The following is a 19,096-nucleotide window of genomic DNA, read 5'->3' as shown; positions in this document are numbered from 1 at the left end:
AAACAACTGCTTCCGCAGAGATGCCGATAACAGGCGAGGATTCTATGTCACACACACAACACCATCGCTGCTGCCACGTGGGTGCTCACAGGGGTAAAAAGTTTGAAGAACACGCATGCTTCCTGCAGTCGGCTAAGCTAGGTGTAGCACGAATTATGCCGCAAATTTTAATGCGTTAACTTAGGTGACTATCACAACAAATTTTTCTCTCCCTAATGCAGCGCATAATGCATGTAAGGACCCCTGACAGTCGAAATTTCCAGAGCCCTTGAATATGGCCTCCCTCACAGCCAAAATGTCGTTTTGTGACATTTAACACCATAAACTAAACCAAAATACACCATGGCTCTAAGCACAGCAATCAGCACCAAATAATTGATCAAGCTTAGTCACATACTCTACAGGTGACGATGCGTGAGCTGAAAGCGTGTGCTCCGACAGCTTTCAGAACAGCTAAGAGTTAATTAGTTTATGGGTATTTAGTTAATACTTAATTAGTTTGATTTGGTCTGTGGCGCTTAACATCCCAAAGCAACTCAGGATAAGAGTATACTAGTTGAGAATTAGTTACAGTTCATTTTACTCATCCTCACCATAAAATAACAAAATAAAGGCGACAAACAATTCATTTAAACATAAACCAGACTTGCATCTTTTGCACAAAGCAGTCGCGAAAATCGCGAAAAAAAGAAGTGAATCGCAGCAAGAATGCTTATACGCATGCACTGATAATTCCCTCCAAATTTCTACGAATTTCTCCTTCAAAAATGGAGCGCTCTATATCGCTCATCTGAAAACCTGCCAACATGGAAGCCAATCCACGCCGCGTATGTTTCCTCTAGCGTCGCACGCTGCCGATGATGGCGTCACCTCTATGTCGATATCGCGACGAATCGCTTACAGTACAATGCAATCTATGAACAGAGAGTATGTTTTCCTCTCAAAATTGCGATCCTCAGCAAGCCTGATGTTGTGTTGCTAGTTGGCTAAGTATTCACACTCGGCCTTTCCTCTAACGAAGTCTCCAGTTGGATACTTCAAAAGAGTGGAAATTTGTGCTGGTTGGTGCAGGATCTGAGACTAAAAACAGGGCTAACAGAGACGAAGCTTCGTCTTCGTTGCTTCGCTGCTTCGTCTCGTGTTAGTGCTGTTTTTAGCCTCAGCTCCAGTTGCATGCGGTTTTAAAGAACGAAGTCCCGAGTTCACTCTATTATCTATCAGACGCAGAAAATTCACTCTATTATCAGGCGCAGTTTCTCATGCCGTAGTCCGTCAATTTTGCTCTTAGGAGCAGCAGTATAGGCGTACGTGGTGTCCGTTAAAACTCAAGCCTTCGCAGTGCATTAATTGGCTCTCAAATGATATCAGCCGATTTATTCTTGTCCATGGCCGCTTATCAATAAAAGAAAGCTCCCTGCTTATCGTTCCAGGGACAACTGTCCTCGAACTGTAGGCAGGGCGAAAGCTAACCAACTACTCTTTTGCGATGGAAAGAAATGCTGATAGTCTTGGATGCGCGGGGTAAAACCGTGAAAAAGAGCAAAACAACGAGAATCACGATGCGAAGGTACTTGTCTTTTGTTCTGCGCAAGACTTGATGCACAGCGCATTGCAGACGGAACCGAACCGCGTTCTCTTTAACGAGCATTCCCCCCCCCCCCCCCCCCCCCCCCCCCCCCATTTAGGAGACGGGCGAATAGCAAGGCCTAGACCTAGATAGGAAAGCTGTGGGGGCAGAATAAAGGAAGATCACCGCGCTGCAGTAGTTAGAGAAGGGGAATTGAGGGGAGGAGATGACGAGGGGCTTCAGGCTGCCTCTACGAGCCATCGTATAGTGTCTATACTTTGTATGCTAATCCGGCAATCTGCTGCGCTTCCTGCTGTCTCAAAAGAGGCGTACGCCGGATTGACGTGTTCCGGCTGCAGTGAACGGTGTTCGCCACATTCGACGCACACGTCGGTTCTTTTTCTTGCATCGGTACTATATGATGTTAAGGAACTACAAAAGTAGTGTATACATATATGCGCAGCGTACACGCATTTTTAAATAGTAGCTCTGACAATTGCAGCTCTGGTAGTGCGGACGCTATAAGGTGGGTGAAATTGTTTCGAGTAAACGTCATAATGCCTGTTTTGCTTTGTTTCGCATTAGAAAATGGTGTGCGGGAAAAAAAAAAAAAAAAGAAAATGAAAATGTGTTTAGCAAAGCCAAGAGGCAAGACAGAATAAAACGAAGAAAAAAATTATAAGCGCGTGACGGGTGCGTATCTCGATGCACGGACTAGAGAAAAATAAAAAGAGAGAGAGAAAGAGAAGAACAGGTCGCGACATCGGAGAAAGTGCATGTGCATAAAATGAACGTTTTCGTCACGCCCCTGGGACGATGTCGCCTTGCGTCGCGGAACAACAGCCCTTCACCCGCCGCCGACACTAACCCCCCTTCCCCGAGCATGAGGAGAATCGCGAAACAGAAGGCAAATGGTGGACGGGTTATATGGTCGCGACAGCAGCAGGAAGAGCAAGAGGGTGAGACTTTAGAAGTGGGGATGGCACTTTGAGAGGAAAAAAAGCAAGACAAAAGAGGAGCAAGAATTAATTAGAAAAGCGAAAGAGAGGACAGTTTCGGTCGGAGCGCGGCTGCCAGCCGGAGCGCGCTACCGCGAGCGAGAAACCACGCGAGTCCGAATTCAAGGTCAGCGCCTGAGGTGAAAAGAGCCTGGAACCGGTCCGTCCTGCCGACTACCTGCCTGGCTTTTTCTTGCTGGCCGACCAAGCGATGTTACTGTATGTATAAGAGCCACTGCTGCGGACGGAGCAGCCTCGCTCTGAGGAAAACACCCCGAGCACTTGGAAGACGACCACGCCAAGCCCGATTAAGTGCCAACAAAACAAAAACAAACGCGAGCGAGGCAGAGAAAAAAGAAAAGAAGCAAATAAGGAAAAGCAAACCAGGGCTGTGATGAACCGCTGCAGGCGGTGCGCGCCAGAAAAAAAAAAAAAGAATCGCAGAAGGAAGACGCGTAGAGAAATGTAACGCAACCCGTTTCTCCATAAGTTTCCTGTATATGGTCGATCTTGGATTCGTTTACTTTCCTCTGTTTTTCCCTTTTTCTTGATTTTTTTTCTTCTGTCCTCATGTCTGTTCCGTGTCGGCCGCCTAAAAGTCACCCGTTTGTCGACTCTGCAGTCCAAGGTGATATGCGTGTCTCCCGAAAACCCCACGCGGCAAGAGCAGAACGCGAAGGTGGCTATGTTGACAAAAAGAAAAAGCCACAAATGACAAAACCAAAAGGAACGAATACTTCTGAAAAAAAAAAGCATATGTAGGAGAAGGCACAAAAGCGTACAGCGGAGAGGTAGGGGATATACCTATAATGAAGTGCATGGCAGCTGGAGAAAGTCACGAGTGCCGTTTGCCGCTTCCCCGAGTTGTGTTGTCGCAATAAAAAGTCCTGGAAGTGCATTCGCGAGTCGGAGAGGCGGTGACGGCGAAGGAGTGAGAGAGAGAGAGATTCTAGCGCCGATGGTCGCGAAGGGGAGAACCAGGCCGCCGCCTGACCGAACCAGGACGAATGCATACCGCTCGCCACCTACTCTAAGCGGCACTGCACGGCAGGTGGACGACGACGATTGGTCGAACGAAGACGAATAGCACGAACTTTACAGAGAGGGTACGGAAACTTACTAGCCCGGGACCTTACTTTCGGACCGTCCCGCACAGTATTTGCCATGCTCACGACAAAGAAGACGTTGGTGACGAAGTGTACGCACGAAACACGGCACACAGCAGCGACGTTCTGATGACGGATACAGCGGCTAGCGGATCACTGGCTTTCAGCCATGGCAACATATTAGTGGACGCACTCTAAGGATTTTAGATACGGCATGCATATCTCAGTGCATTATCAGTAGCTGCCGCAGTCCCGAGCAGCCAAAAGCTCGCCGCAAGTGCAGTGGCCAGACAGACTACGCAACGTGCACGCTTTGCAAGGGATGATGGTGCGAGTTTTCTTCATATCCTTGGGTTTACCTGCGCCACTAGAAAGTGTCTGTACGCATGGGCACTCTCTGGAAAAAATTCTAGAGGGCACTTTGCACCACTAAAGTACAATGAGGTGAAAGCCATTATAGCGCAGTGGATCGTAGCCCTCCACTACGCCACCTCTATCTCCCCTTCACTCCCACCTTCCTCCCTTCCTTTACTGCATGGCACATGTTTCAGCGGAGAATTGTGACAGATTCTGCGCCTTTTCTATCCAGTAAATTAATTTCAAACGTTGCTGATACCTGCTGTATTAACGCCTCCTAGACATCTGCTTCTGTTTGCTGTGTGGTGCAGCGTTCGAGGAAGGGGCAAATGAAAGGCGCCTCACGGACGCCTGGATCGGACGCTCGGCGGGGTCAGCTTCGTATATGCATGAATCGCCTGGTGACGTCATGACCAGTCGTGACGGTACCTCGCGCGCCCCTTGTCGAACACAACTAGCATTTCATTGAACGCAAGGTTATCAAAAGCTTTTCGCACATCAAGGGCCACTATGGCTTGGATCTGGGAAGTGGGCGGAGGGTGCAAATTCGTGCATGAGGAGAAAAAATAGGTCCTGAGTAGACACGCCTTTTCGGAAGCCAATTTGTTGAGGGGGAAAGAAATCTATGGATTCAAGATGAGTCTCGAGCCGATTGAGCACCATCCGCTCCATGGTTTTTCCCAGGCATGATGTTAAAGAAACTGGGCGGAGGTTTTGAAGCGCAGTTTTTTTGCCTGGCTTTGGAAGTAGGGTTATAAGTGATTGTTTCCAAGATGCTGGGAGTGTGCTTTCTTCCCAATGTAAGTTTATAATAATCAGAAAATGTTCTTTGTCCTTGTCAGAGAGATTTCGAATGAGTGAGTATGTAATCTGGTCTTCACCTGGGACTGACTTCCGCTTTAGCTGTTCTAGCGCCCAGTCGACGATCCTTTATTAAACATCCTTGCCTCTACTGGCTGTGGTCCAAAGATGTATGGCTACCTCACAGCATTTCTTCGCGACCATACGGCCAAGTTCCGTCTCCCCGATTCGATATCTGATCCCTTCCCCCTCACACGTGGTACTCCTCAGGGCGCTATTCTGTCACCCACCCTTTTTAACCTTGGAATGGCTCCTCTATCTCTTATTTTAGCGTCTATCCCAAACCTAAAACAAACATTCTATGAAGACGACCTTACTCTTTGGTGCACTTCTGGGTCTCCTGGAGCAGTAGAGGAGACCCTACAGCAAGGTATAGGGCTATCTCCCGCACCTGAAAAATCCGAATTGCCGCTGATTGCAAAAACTCGCTATCAACGCCAACATAACCAGCTGATCAATCTCACAATGGCAGGTCACCCCATCCCTCGTGTATCATTCTGCCGGATCCTCGGACTTCATATCCATGAGTCAACCAATCAGGCCGATGTATCTACAACCGTTAAAGTTTGCAATCAGCTTACGCATCTAGTTCGCCGCATAGTCAATAAGCACGCCGGGCTACGCGAGGGTCAAGTCAGGCAGCTTGTCTACGCATTAGCACTTAGCAAAATTTTATATACGATTCCTTACCTTACACTAACTTGTCGCCAAAGACATCAGATTGAGGTTGCGCTTCACATATTGTACAAGGCCGCCCTTAACGTCCCTGTACATACGTCCACGGAGCGCCTATACTCTACGGGGCTGTTCTTGCCCCTGGGAGACATCATACAAAAACATCGCGACCGGCAAATGGCACGTCTTTCTAGCACCAAACAAGGACATTGGATACTACAGCAGGTTGCACTCAAACCTATAGACCTCCCTATAATTACCCTTCCTTCTTCGCTCCCGGATAACCTCAGAATAATCCCCATTCCAAAAAACGTTGCACCCGACACTAACACAGGCAGACGTTACGCTCGCGTTTCCAACCATGTTCACCCAACGGATTCCACGATCATCTACACAGATGCATCTCGAACTAACGTCGGAGCGGCTGCTTACTCAATTCAGAGCTGTAGCGATGTAGTGAAGCGTACCCTCGGTCCTTACATAGATCCTTCTCCTACAGCAACTCTCGAGACCCTACCAATAGTTACCAGTATTCAAGACCTCGCACAAGCACCCCCTAACCCTTCAGGATATACCATATACACTGATTCAATACAAGCTATACGCGCCATTCACACGGGTCGCATTCCTGAAGAACTACACGATGATCTACACAGAGCTCTTACCTAACAACGTCCCCACACTGTAACACTAAGGTGGATTCCTGGTCACGCTGGAATCCCAGGCAATGAGGTAGTGCATTGCCTCGCCCGCGAACTTCAACACCGGGCGCCTGTGATTCCCTGGCCTTATCCACCAACGTGGGACACTACTCTTCACTACAAAAAAGAAATCAACGTTCTCTACGACAACATTAGAGAAACTCTCCGTACACTTCCTCTTCCTGATAAATCTCTCACTACCACGCAAATCCGTATTCTTAGACGCATACAACTAAATACACTGCTTACTCCTGCCCGATATTTTCTATACAGAATCATACATTCCCCTGCATGCCCAAATTGCCCAGAACACTATGCAAACTTGGAGCATTGCATCTTTTCATGCCCTGTCGCCCTCCAATCTCCTCACTTTCCACACCCTCCTCCCCCAACGTGGCGGGCTTGGTTAGCCTCTGACCAGCTGCAAGATCAGTTGGCCTTGGTGACCCTGGCCCAGGACATTCTTAATGCTTAATGTAATGCGTTAAATAAAGTTGTATCCTCCTCCTCCTCATTGAACGCAACAAAGTTCACCGGCGTTCTATAATTCGTTTACAGGAAAGGAAAGGCGCAGTATCTGCCACTCGCGGAATCCCGCTATCGTCCTCACGGTAGACAAGGGGAATTATGAAGAGCGTTTCACGAACCGGGGCGTGGCGCAGTTGGTAAAGCGCTGGGCTGGAGAACCAAGGGGTGGAGATTCGATTCCTGGCAGAGACAAGGTTAATTAATTTTTTTTCAACTCTCGCTCTCTAAAGCGTGACACCTCTGCTGACAACGTCTGTCGACAACGATGAGGCATTAAAGGCTTTGGCCTTAATACAGTGTGTGGGAGCAACAAGGTGCGAGGCTCGACTAATTGAAAATTTTGCTACTCTTTATGGTTTCCGTCGCGCTGGCCATGCAAAATGGCATCACGGCCGTTTTTGCAGCGCTCTGCGTGCCATTGTCGCGTAAAAAGCGGATTTAAGTACGCATGTCTGCGACATCTTTGCTTTATGCTTTTAGAGAAATTGATGTTTCTGCTAGGAGCGTAGGAGAGGGGGCGTAGGAGAGGGGGCGTGGCTGTTTTTGTGAAAGATACATGGTCTGTATAAGAAATACTATTTCCCTTTTCGCAAGCTGAGGTAGTCTCTTTACGACTATGCTCATTTAATACGTCAGTAGTTATATTGTCTGTTTATTGGCCCCCGTGTTGCAACGCTCGTTTATTTTTATCAGAGCTCGATACAGCTTTATCATCCCTTTCTCTCGATGGAAACGTGTGTGTGATAGGCGACATTAACATTGATACATTACGCCCTACTCTGCCTCAGGTCGCCGATTATCTCGATCTTCTATCGAAATGGGGATTAGAAGCCGCAATACATCAAGCAACTCGCGAAGAATTTCTATCTGGAAAGTTGGTTAAATCCTGCATTGACCATGTCCGATGCTCCAACCTTGCGTCACAAACAGCGGTTGTTGAAACAGAGGTCGCTGATCATTATTTCGTATGGTGCCGTTTCGTAGAAAATTGCAAACCTTTGAAGGTTATTAGCATGAAGAAGGGCATTTCCATTGTTGATCCCAGGCTATTTGACGAATGCATCGCAAATCATGACTGGCAGTACCTGCTATGCACAATCTCTCCCACTAATCTTTACCACCATTTTGTGCAGACACTCCGTGCCTATAGGGAAAACAAGCACCCGTTCTTTAGAAGTCAGATCACGTCGCGAGGAGAACAAATGGATATCGCCAGAAATAATAGCTGCGATTAAGGAAAAAGATCTTATGTGAGCCCAAGCAAAACGGGCTCGTAACCGTCCGAGCTGCTGCTGAAGTTTAAGACATGTAGAAATCGAGTCAATTCCCTTATTCGGTTGGCAAAGCGCCATCACATGCGTGCCACATTCAATGAAGCACGTTAAGACGTGGTCTCTCGCAAATGATTTAAAAGGTGTACCCAAACCATGGTGGCCCTCAGCAATTACTTATTTCCCAGTTTTCTGCAGATGGCACAGCTGTCTCAAATGAATTTAACATTCTTTTCTCGCGTTTCTGGTACTGCTAAACCGTACCTTGATTTCTGCACTTCAAGAAACAGCACATGCAAATCTGCGCATCTTCCACTTCTCTCAGAATATGGTCTCTGTTCAATCCTTTTTTTAATTTAAAATCTAATAAATCACGTGGCGTAGATGGCATTTCTGTAGACGAGTTACGCAGAAATTTTGGTGCTGTAAAGTGCGTGCTTTTAACATTGCTGAACCATATTCTAGTTAGTGGTGTTATCCCCTCAGAAATGAAAAAAGCCAAAGTAATTCCTCCCTTCAAGGGAGGCGCAGAAACAAACACGAAAATTATCGTCCAATTTCAGTTTTGCCGTGTATATCTCAAATATTAGAAAAACAGCTGCTGCTAGTCATGTCCAAGTATCCCGGTGCTAATAACATTATTTCAAGTGCGCAATACGGCTTTATACCAGGCAAAGGCACTCAGGCTCTCCTGTAGAATATTTCGGACCTCATAAATTCAACTTTTGACGCTAAGCAGATTGTATGCGCTCTCTTTCTTAATGTTCGCAAAGCTTTCGACAATGTATGCCACAGCCTTTTATTAACTAAGCTCTCACTGATAGGATTTCGTGGGCCTTTTCTAAAACTGCTCACTAACATTTTGAAAAACAGAACTCAGTACGTCTCTATTAAGCAGTATGAGAGTAATATAACTCCAATTAAAGCCGGAGTACCTCAGGGATCAGTATTAAGTCCACTTCTCCTTTATCTATACGTCAATCACCTTGCCGCTGCTATTCCTCTATACTTTTCAGCACGCTGACGACAGTTATCCTGTCCCAAGATACACGCTTTTAAATGCAATCTCCCGTTTGCAAGATGCAACAATTAGTGTCATAAACTGGTTCGATAATAATGTAATTAAAGTAAATGTTTCCAAAACGAACCTTATTTATTTCCACAATCCCTTGAAGAAAGTTAGCTTAAACCTTTCACTGCTGATTCCACCCTTCTTCTTGCTCTCCTTGTAGCTGTTCGCCTGTTTCTTATGTGTCTTGTGTAAAATACCCGGGTGTCTTCTTTGACAGTGACGTCGCCTGGAATTGCCATTTGGCCTATCTATTCTCAAGGCTTCGTGCAGTTTCAGGAACCTTATACAATATTAGATATTACATACCACTGTCCGTTCGTAAAATGATTTTACATGCCTTGGGTTATAGCATACTCCGTTATGGAATTACGATGTTTGGTCACTGCGCGTTTCGATGGAAAAATAGAATAAATTGTATCCTTCGAAATATTTTGAAAATTATTAGCTATGATTTAGTATTACCTGCCGGAACTGACCTTTTCAAAGGCTTAAGGTGCTTAAATTTTCGTTCCCTTCTTACAGAAACGGTTATCCTCAGATATTTCTGGTCACACAAGTATAAAGTGGAATTTGTTCCTTCACGTTGTCTCCGGCCTAAATACCGTTACCGGGTGCCTCGCAGCTCCACCAGATATGGCCAGCGCACTCGCAGTTTCTACATACCATATTGCCTCAATCAACATGCCACCAAGTGCCTTCCGCCTAAAAACGAAGTTTAAATTAAAACAAATCCTTCGTCGTATTAACTTTTAATACTTTAGTCTCCGACCTTTTTTAAAGTTCATTTTTGTCCTACATAACTGCATAAATACACAGCTAGGCTATAGTAAGCTAAGCACGAAGAATGTTTGTTTTGTTGTCCTGCACTCTGCTGATATGTGAATATATCATGTTCCATTTATTTGTTTCATTTTGAATTGTTACTGCTGTCGAAAATCTTTTTTCTTGCCTTCGTTACTGTGTACTAGAAGTGCTACTTCAAATTTAATTTTAGCTCAGGTTACGTGGCTTGTTTGTTTGTTTTTTCTCTCTCTCTTTTCATTGCTATCAGTTCTTTTCTTGCATGTTCCTGCTTAAGTTATCAATGTATACTGTGGTTTTCAGATATTATAGTTTGTTAACGCTGCCTGTCGGCCCGCCCTTCAAGCTGCTGCGGCTTTGACAGGCCAATGAGGTAATGCTGTTAAACCTCTGAAATAAAGTTTATTATTTATTATTGTTATATCGAACAGCTCGCCTTCAGGTAAAAGGCATTATTATTGTATAAACTTTACGGCAGACCGTCCGCTGAGAATCCAAGCGCCTGGCCGCGATGATATTCGATGGCTAACAGGTCAACCCAGTTGAAAAAACTACAGAACTATGTCAAAATTACGACAAAATTTCTTGTAGTTCTGTCGTAACCATCAGATTTTTCTGTAGTTCTGTAGTACTTTTCTGTAGTTCTGTAGTTTTTCTGTAGTATATTTCCGTTGTCTGTAGTTCTGTAGCACTTTTTTGTTGTAAATACATAAATTTCTGATGTTACTACAGCATGTTCTGTTGTCACAACAAGTTTCCTGTCAAAAACCGCACAGAAATTTTGTCGTAACATCAGAAACTTTTCTGTAGTTTTTTTCCGACTGGGAAGCGTGCCGTCTACTGAAAAAGGAACCAAGACTATAATAAGCACAAACCATGTTTTAAATTCGTACTGCGTACTTTCTGCAGTGAAAAGTGGAAGCCAAAACTAGAGGGAAGGCTGATGTGAACTTTCATTTTTCTCCTGGGCCGGCTTGCACGATAAAGTCCGAGCTAAGTCCAGACTTAATTGGTGTCTTTAGAAAGACTAAGCTTATTTAAGACGGCTCGTGTTCCGAACGTCGAACGCTTCGGGTTCATGTTCACCAGAGTGGCTTCCCATAACGGCCTCAACAACCACTTGGGGCATTTTTCCTCGTAACACAATCTTAAGCCGCAAAAAGCAATGGCACGAATTTTACACAACGCAAAATTGACGGAATGTGTACATCTTACACCAGGGACAGTGCCAGCGCATCCCTGTATTTCCCTAATTTCTCTAATTAGACACCTGGCGTCCTTGTGTCTTAACCAAGACAGCACTAGAGTCGTAATCATACAAGCGACTTATTCAAGTGAGGACTGAAGCCCAGTCTTGACTCCAGTCTTAAGCGGCCATGCTAGTGGCCTATTCTTTAGACTCCAGTTAAGTCTGGACTTAGCTAAGACAGTCTTAAGATTGTTTTGTGCAAGCGGGCCCTGGAGTCGAATTCACTGTATTTCCATCTGTATATACATCTGCACATTGGTACCCGTCTCTTTGAATCCAGTGCATTCTACGTCTCCCGAAGCAGTATATCCGTGAATGCGCATTACTCAGTCCAACCAAAATATGCCCTGCGTGACAATGTTTGCACATATGCTTATACCACGAAAGCACGTCACATTAATAATGATCAAACCAGGGCCTTCCTCGCTGAGTACGTTGTCGTCAGGCTTCTGAACAATATACGCTGTGGTTGTCGGCTGCGCATAATAATCAGTACCAAAGTCAGCTCTTAGCAGCAATTCTCACCTATTGCCGCTGGGTCGCTTGACCTAGCCTGGTGAAGATTATTCTTTGGCCCTTCCGAGTGCACAAGAGAACTTGCGTCGATTCCATGGTCCAGTGCAGCGTTGGTGTAAAGGCAGTGCATCCACCTCGCGTGCAAAGGGACCGCGGTTCGTATCGCTCTTTTTGCACACGCATTCCTTCGCGGACTCTCACCCCTCCCGACATGTATCTCATGCATACTCATTAGCATACAGTAGCAACCTATATCGCATTATGCGAAAGACAACACGACATCAATACAAAGGTCCCCTTTTTGAGTTGATATTTCGAGTTATGGAAGTTTTTATTTTGAAACGGTGGCGATTTCGCGCCGGGTATCGCCCAAATACGGGCCTTTCAGCGGAAACGCTCTACTCTCCCATTTTGCTTCAGCGTGGCATTCGATGCAACACCTTCCTGGTCCTGGCGAAAAATCACGGCAATTCAATCGTGCCCCCGTCGATGTGCGCCAAGCAGACGCGTAACGACAAGTGTGTGCTGGACGAAGCGCCGCCATGCTCGCCCGAGGTGTTTGCGCGGCCACGCTGATTTTCCGAGCCAAGATGCGGCTGCAGGCGGAGGGCGGCAACGCGGAAGAGGCTGTATTCCGGGCTCCCACGGACACTCGCGCTCGCATTCAGGTGCGCGCCGTTGTTCTCCGGTTCCGCGCGACCTCGGAGCCGATCGAGTGTGACGCGCGAGGTCTCGACTTGTCCGGCGTCTCCTTCCTGTAGCGCGCTGCCGCTGGCTGCCTGCGGCGACGGACGCGTTTTGTTCTGTGCACAACGGCACACTGTGCAGGAGGCAGATCGATGCAGTAAGAGATCGCAAGACCATCAAAGTGCTGGCCTGTGAAAAGACGAAACACTGAGGCGGAATTCTGCGCCGTTCATCGCAACTGCCGTGTGAAAGCATTTGAAGCCTCCGCGGCCGCAGACATCGAAGAGTTCTCCGTTCACGTAGACTGTGTCCGCACTGTGGGCTCTATTTCAAGAATGCATGGCCTTCGTATAGGAGAGACAAATCCTCACAGAAACATGGTTAAACTTTCAAGTCACTGTAGCATACCTCCAGTTGGGGAACTTGGTCAGCTTTAATTTGAAGGTAAGGTTAATCGGAACATATAAGACAGAACACTTAGAGCGTGTTCGTCGCCTTGTAAACAGCCTGTCAATTCGTTTTTTTTTTTTTCAAGAAACCTTGCCTAAAATTTGAGGGAAGCTTTCATCAAACCTCTATTTATTGTATAATAAAATTAACATACATTTACATAAACAGAAGATTACGCGTAGCTTGGGTAAAATACTGCAGTATCTAGTGTGATTGCCCGTATGCTAGTTGTGCGATGTCAGTGCACGTTTAAGTACCTCAAGTGGTCGAAATTTCCGGAGCCCTCCACTACAGCGTCTCTCATAGCCTGAGTCGCTTTAGGACGTTAAGTACCATAAACCAAACCAAACTAATTGGAATAGAACAGATGGGACCCGAGAGCGGGCAATTATCATTTCGTCCCCCAAGGGGGGAGGGGGGGGTAAAATATTTGGGAAGGAGCTACTGTTAGCGACTAACAGCCGGGGATCGGGCCCGGGAAAACTCACCTAATGTCTCGTGGGTAGTAGCGGTATAGTGCAAAGCGATGCCTACTGAGCTACAGCCCAGCACAGTAGCGGGTCCAGATGCAGCTCCGTGGCCAACTTTCGTTGAGGGCACTTGAGCGCACTGTTAGTCTTCTATGATCATCACCGTCGTCCAATTCAGGCCCATTTACTTTGAGATTCTCTGCTTTCTCACAGTCATCAATAGAAACAGACACAATGGTCACTTTTCCGCGCTAAGACAGGAAGAAACAAGGCTTCTCTATCTTGTATAATATATATGTCAGACAGCCCCACCTTGATCTATGCATAAATGAATGATGATTACATATGAATAAACGAAAAAGAAATTGCATCTTTGAAATAAAATTATGGAGAAGATCATTTGGCCCAACACCCATATATTAGGGGCACCCAAAAGGTACTACTGCTTTTATGCTAGCAGCAAAAAGCATCAACTAAAATATGCGCGCTGGAGTAGTGCTGTCAGTGCAGTTTTGCACTTTGCAAAGTGAGGCTGTTTGCACTGTGCAAACAACATCAGTGAAGTTGCGGGCCCCTGATAAACCGGCGTCTGCTCCAGTTTTCGCTTCCCTCAGGCAGTGAATCACCAGCGCTCCGCAGCAGGCGTTGCCCCTTCGACAGAGCGGAATCGTCTCGTCCGGAGCGACGAGACGTCATGCGTGCGCAAGGCACAGGATCTCTTTTGGCTGAGCGGTTCGTGTCTGATCTGGCGTATACGGCTCGCATAGCGACCTCTATTGAACCGGCCACGGTATTGTGTGCGTAGGCTGCTTTGTGTTTCCTTCGCCGCTAAGTCAGTTGCACAATCGACCATTGTCTCAAAGAAAGGCCTCGCGGCGACCCCGCGGCCTCACACAGCGTCTGTCGGTGCAAAAAGAGGAAAGAGCTCTGGCGTACAACGAAGTCCGCAGGCCTCTGCGACCGCCAGCGAATTGTTGTCACTGTTTTTTGTTGTTGTTGTTTCCGCTCGTGCGAACTGCCACCATTTTCCCGCTTTCTCTTTGCTCCTTCTCCTCATCTCCTTACCTTGTTTCTCTTCAACAGCATCCTATACTGTGCATAACCACACTGTTCTTCCTTTGTTTTGAATGCACCGTTCACGGTGCTTTGAAATAATTTTTGATTGCACCTTTTACGGACCTTGGGGTAATGTGTTCGTTGGAATAATCTGCCCGACGCCCAGTGAGAGATTGACTGCTGCTATACCGAAAGCCAGAATGCGGCGCAGGAAGTACCAAATGCATGCGACCGATATTGTGCGCTGTATGGCTCCCAGCTGCATGGACCAAGGCGGAGAGCCAAAACACATTACGCTCGTCTTCAGCGGTATCTGAATGGCTTTATAATGATCCTCTCTCCACTTGTCACACAGCCTGTTGGTTGTCTGATGCACGTCGGGGAACAAAATTTCAGCATCTGTATAGCTTCGCTCTGTAATCATGAATCGTTCAGACTATGTTCAGACTTCCGGGCGCTTGTGGTTTTCAGATCTCTATAGACGCTTGGAATTTGTCCGCACAATACTGCAGGGACTAGACAAGAAGGGAGACTGGTCCGCATTCCCCGCCGGCAAATGTGGTTTTCTCGCAGTGGTCTTTGCCGCTTCTGCAACATAATGAGCCAACTAACAGAAACCGCCACATGCGCTGTAGCATCACTGGAAGACAAGTCGACGGGCTTGGCATTGTCAAGAGGGTGTTTCCATCTCTAGCAGTCGGTCGCAGTTTTATTGAGACAGATTAGGTTTCTCTCAGGTCAGTTTGGCCAGCTGAGTTTGCAACGATGCCACAATTGCACAGTCGTTGGTGTTGCGCCAGTACGCAGGGCTGTTTCCCGCCGTCGTACCAGGAAGGGCGTGCCACAACGCCACTTCACATAAAAACGGCTTCTCTCTAAAGGCGGCAGTGATTGGAGTCATTAGAAGTATATGAGGGACCGGACGCCGCAGCTTCAAGAGTTCAAGCTCTATGATACTATGGGTTTCCAAATTGAACTCAAGTAAATTAATGATTGGCCAACGTCTCATCCGCCGCGGCGACAGTGCAGGACGGAACTGTGCTGCTAAACGTGAGTTCGCAGATTCGGTCGCTTCCGCGCAGACCGAATATCGCTCACGGCAAAATGTCACGTGTACCAAAGTTCGCATATATACACGCCCGAGCATCCAGTGAGGTTGTCGAAACTGGTGCACTCTTTCACTGTTTGTATCACCGGCTGGATGCATCTTTGAATGCAGACGGGGACCAGTTTAGGCAGAACTCATGCCAGCCGCCTGGCAACAGTTTCGCTGCCTACGGTGTAAGACGGAACTCGCGAGGCGGAAAGCCTCGCAACGCCCTCACATTTTAGTGGAGTCTTGCTTACATGATGGCCCCTGGCCTCGAGGCTCGTCTCGCAGCCCGCTAAGCGCTGCACACAACCCGGGCAAACGAAGCCTGCGGGCCTCAAGAGAGACATTCGCGTGCGATTCCGCGTGCGCCTCCCGCGGTGTTCAGCGACAATCGGTTTTGACGAACACCGCCTGAGAGCAACCACGGTGCGCTACGAGATGGGCTGAGGTTCCCCCGAGCGTATGAGTGGATTACATCGCCCGGCGTTTGGCAGACAGGAAGAGCAGCGACGGAGGGAGCCGCAGGATTAGCGCAAACTGATGTGCAAGGAATGCGCAAGCATACTGAACCTATAGCTCGCCAAGCACGGTCCAGTGGAAGCAATGGTTTTAGATCCTCCTCACAAGCTGAGGTACAACCGCAAGACTAGCCGGAGCCTTTCCGTACCGTCTGATTCAGTTTACGGCCTTCGTCAGGATCAGCACGGAGCCGTTGACAGGCCCTGTCAGACCGACTTCGTCTCATCTAAGCACATGTTTCAGCCTCCGCTCCTGGCTTCCGTCTTCACCAGGTAGCAGGATTTTAGACCTGATCGTGGGGAAAAGAGAAGTAAAAACAATGGTCAAGGGAATAGCAGGGAGCAACAGTGTTCAAAAGAGAACAAGTGGCGAAGCAGCGCTGCCTTTGTCAGTTGCCTTCGGCTGGCTGCTGGCCAACGCATCCCGACCAACCTCTATTAAGAAGAACCTGCGGCTAAAATAGGCGTTCTCTTTGACGCACAATTTTCTCATCACCAGACTTTGCAGGATGCAGGCGATATATGTTCTGAGCAACACAACAAAACACACAGGACACACGAAAACACGACGTACACTAAGAAACACACGACGGAAGAGAAGCTCGTCTTGCTTTGCGAGGGTCGAAATGGAGGTCGAAAGAGGAAGTTAGGGTCCAGGCTGGAGCGTCTACCACGTACATTTTTTACTTAAATGAGAGGAAGTCGCAGCTGTGCATACCAAGTTTCACTGCATGACCCTTCATAACTGAGTGCAAGCCGATCGGCCTTCTTTATGTACCGATCCATCCGCAGCATAGGCGAGTTCACTACTTCATACGTCTGCGACACTTGCAATACATGCACAGCACATCATCTTCCTTCCCTCTCAACTTCTATGAAGCCCCTTCCCCTAAACTGCTGCTGCTAAAGCGTGTGGCCTTCCACTTTCCAGAATGTGAGCATTGGTGCTAACCCAAAGGACGGATAGCAAGGACTCCTCAAAATACCCGTCATGAATTTGCGCGTCATAAATTTTTCCTTCAAAGCAAAATAAATAAAATTGTGGTCATGGTTCGAACACAACCGCGAAACCGAACCAGCGAACTATGCTAAAGAGAGGTAGCAGATAACGCCGATAATTTGAGACATAACTGGACAAGACGTCAAGACCGCTTGCCGCTCTGCAGACGCAAGATGATTTGCAAGTAGACTTTGTTTTGGACAAAACTATGGCTTATGGCTTCTTACAACAGCGAAAATGATAGCGAAAATTTTTGCAAAAACGGTTCCATTTCTGTTATATTGGAGTGTTCATTCATACGATATATGCTTTTATGAATATAACGATGCTAAAAGAAATTACACAAGTTGCATGCGGCTGGTGGAATGAAGCACATTTCATTTTTATAGACAAAATTTGATTATTTCAGTGTGCCTTCCAACTAATGCTAGCAGCCGAAGTAAAACGAAATCGAGAGTTGAAATCGGAATCGGTACATGCAATAGAAGTTCGCCATGTGACCTAATTAAAGGGAAAGCCAGACCAGGAGAACGAGCTATCCCGGTTGCATTGGGAATAAAAAGAAAGTCGGGTGGTAAAACTAATTACCAAGACACACTGGGCCTAAACCTCGCACACTAGCAAAACATTCGCATCGCGGCATGTCAAAACTGCAGTCATTATTTAGAACGCCGTTTTAATTCGTTCGCTATAATCCCACCGCTGACAGCTCGTATCCCCATACAGAATTATAGGTGAGTAACAAGGTATAAGCTCTGACTGTGGCTACTTGTTGTGTGAAGCACTAGAGCAACAGAGTGAACAAGGAGACAACTTAGTGACGGCGCGGTCGGCTCCGCTTACGCTTAATGATGACTGCCTTTTTTTTTTTTTTTTGGAAATGACTACTAAGCGTGCCATGAACTGTGCGCCATCGATCGAACTCTACTTATTTTCGGCGTTCGAATTTATCTTGATCCCTAACGTTTATTTATTATTATTTTTTTTGACATGCACTTCTTCATGATCCATGTAAAATTCATGGAGCTCTCCTTCCCTTTCACTCAGCAACAGTAAGCTGCAGAAATGGGCAAATGAAACACGAACAGAACAGTACATATTTGAGAAAACAGGAACGAAATTCTTGTCAATACTGGTTAAATAATAGCATCTTTGTTCAGCGGACAATATACACGTGAGCATCTGTAACTTCATGAATGACACTGCTGCTCGAGTCCCGCAGTCGGTTGTACAGTGCTTATGCTGCCAAAATCATGTGCATCGTGTTGTTGGTTGGTTTGGTTTATTGGGTCTAACGTCTCAAATCGACTCAGGTTATGAGCGACACCGTAGTCAAGAGCTCCGGATATGTTTCGACCGCCTGTGAGGCTTTGACGTCCACTGGCGCCTTGCTCCGGAAACGGCTCCATCGACACGCGACCGCCGCGGCCGATATCTAATCCGGGTACTTGGTTTGTAGTCCAGTAAACAATACCTTTGGATGCTACATAGCATTTATAATAAGGGAATAGTTACTCATTGACAGTCACCCAAGTGCAGCCATACGACTGCGCTGCGTGGACGTCACGGATTAATTACTCCCTTATTACAAATCTACTCCACCTTAGAGGATTCCCCTAAATATTTGATCAACACCGTTCGTACTTCGAGTTAATGATCAATTCGCTCTCGCCCTGCCATCTGATCTGCTGACCGTCCTGGTTAGTTCAGGTAATAGAGAAAAAAAAAAAAAAGTCCTGGTTAGCTCAGTTGGTAGAGCGACTGCCCCGGAAAGGCGGTGGTCCCTTGTTCGACCCCGGACCAGGACGAATTTTTCTTTAACTACGAAGTTTCTGAGAGAGCTGCATAGCTTTCTTTGGGTGGATTTCAATGAGTAATTACTCCCTTACTACAAATTTGCTCCACCTTGGGGGATTCCCCTAAATATTGGATCTACATAGCATTTAGACAAAGTCGCAGTTATTGAGTTCGCAGGTACACAAAAAATAAATTTAGTAAATAAAAACGTATAAAGCGCGGAAGGTGTGAGCTCCATCATAGCAGGGAGGTTCGGTGATCACCACTTTGGAGAGTCGGCAGGGTACGCTCTATGACGTCAGAAGATATGTCAAAAGCAATCA

The sequence above is a fragment of the Amblyomma maculatum genome, chromosome 1 (assembly GCF_055883805.1).
Source record: "Amblyomma maculatum isolate TAMU_Amacu chromosome 1, ASM5588380v1, whole genome shotgun sequence".
NCBI classification, from domain to species: domain Eukaryota; kingdom Metazoa; phylum Arthropoda; class Arachnida; order Ixodida; family Ixodidae; genus Amblyomma; species Amblyomma maculatum.
This window is presented reverse-complemented; position numbering follows the sequence as displayed.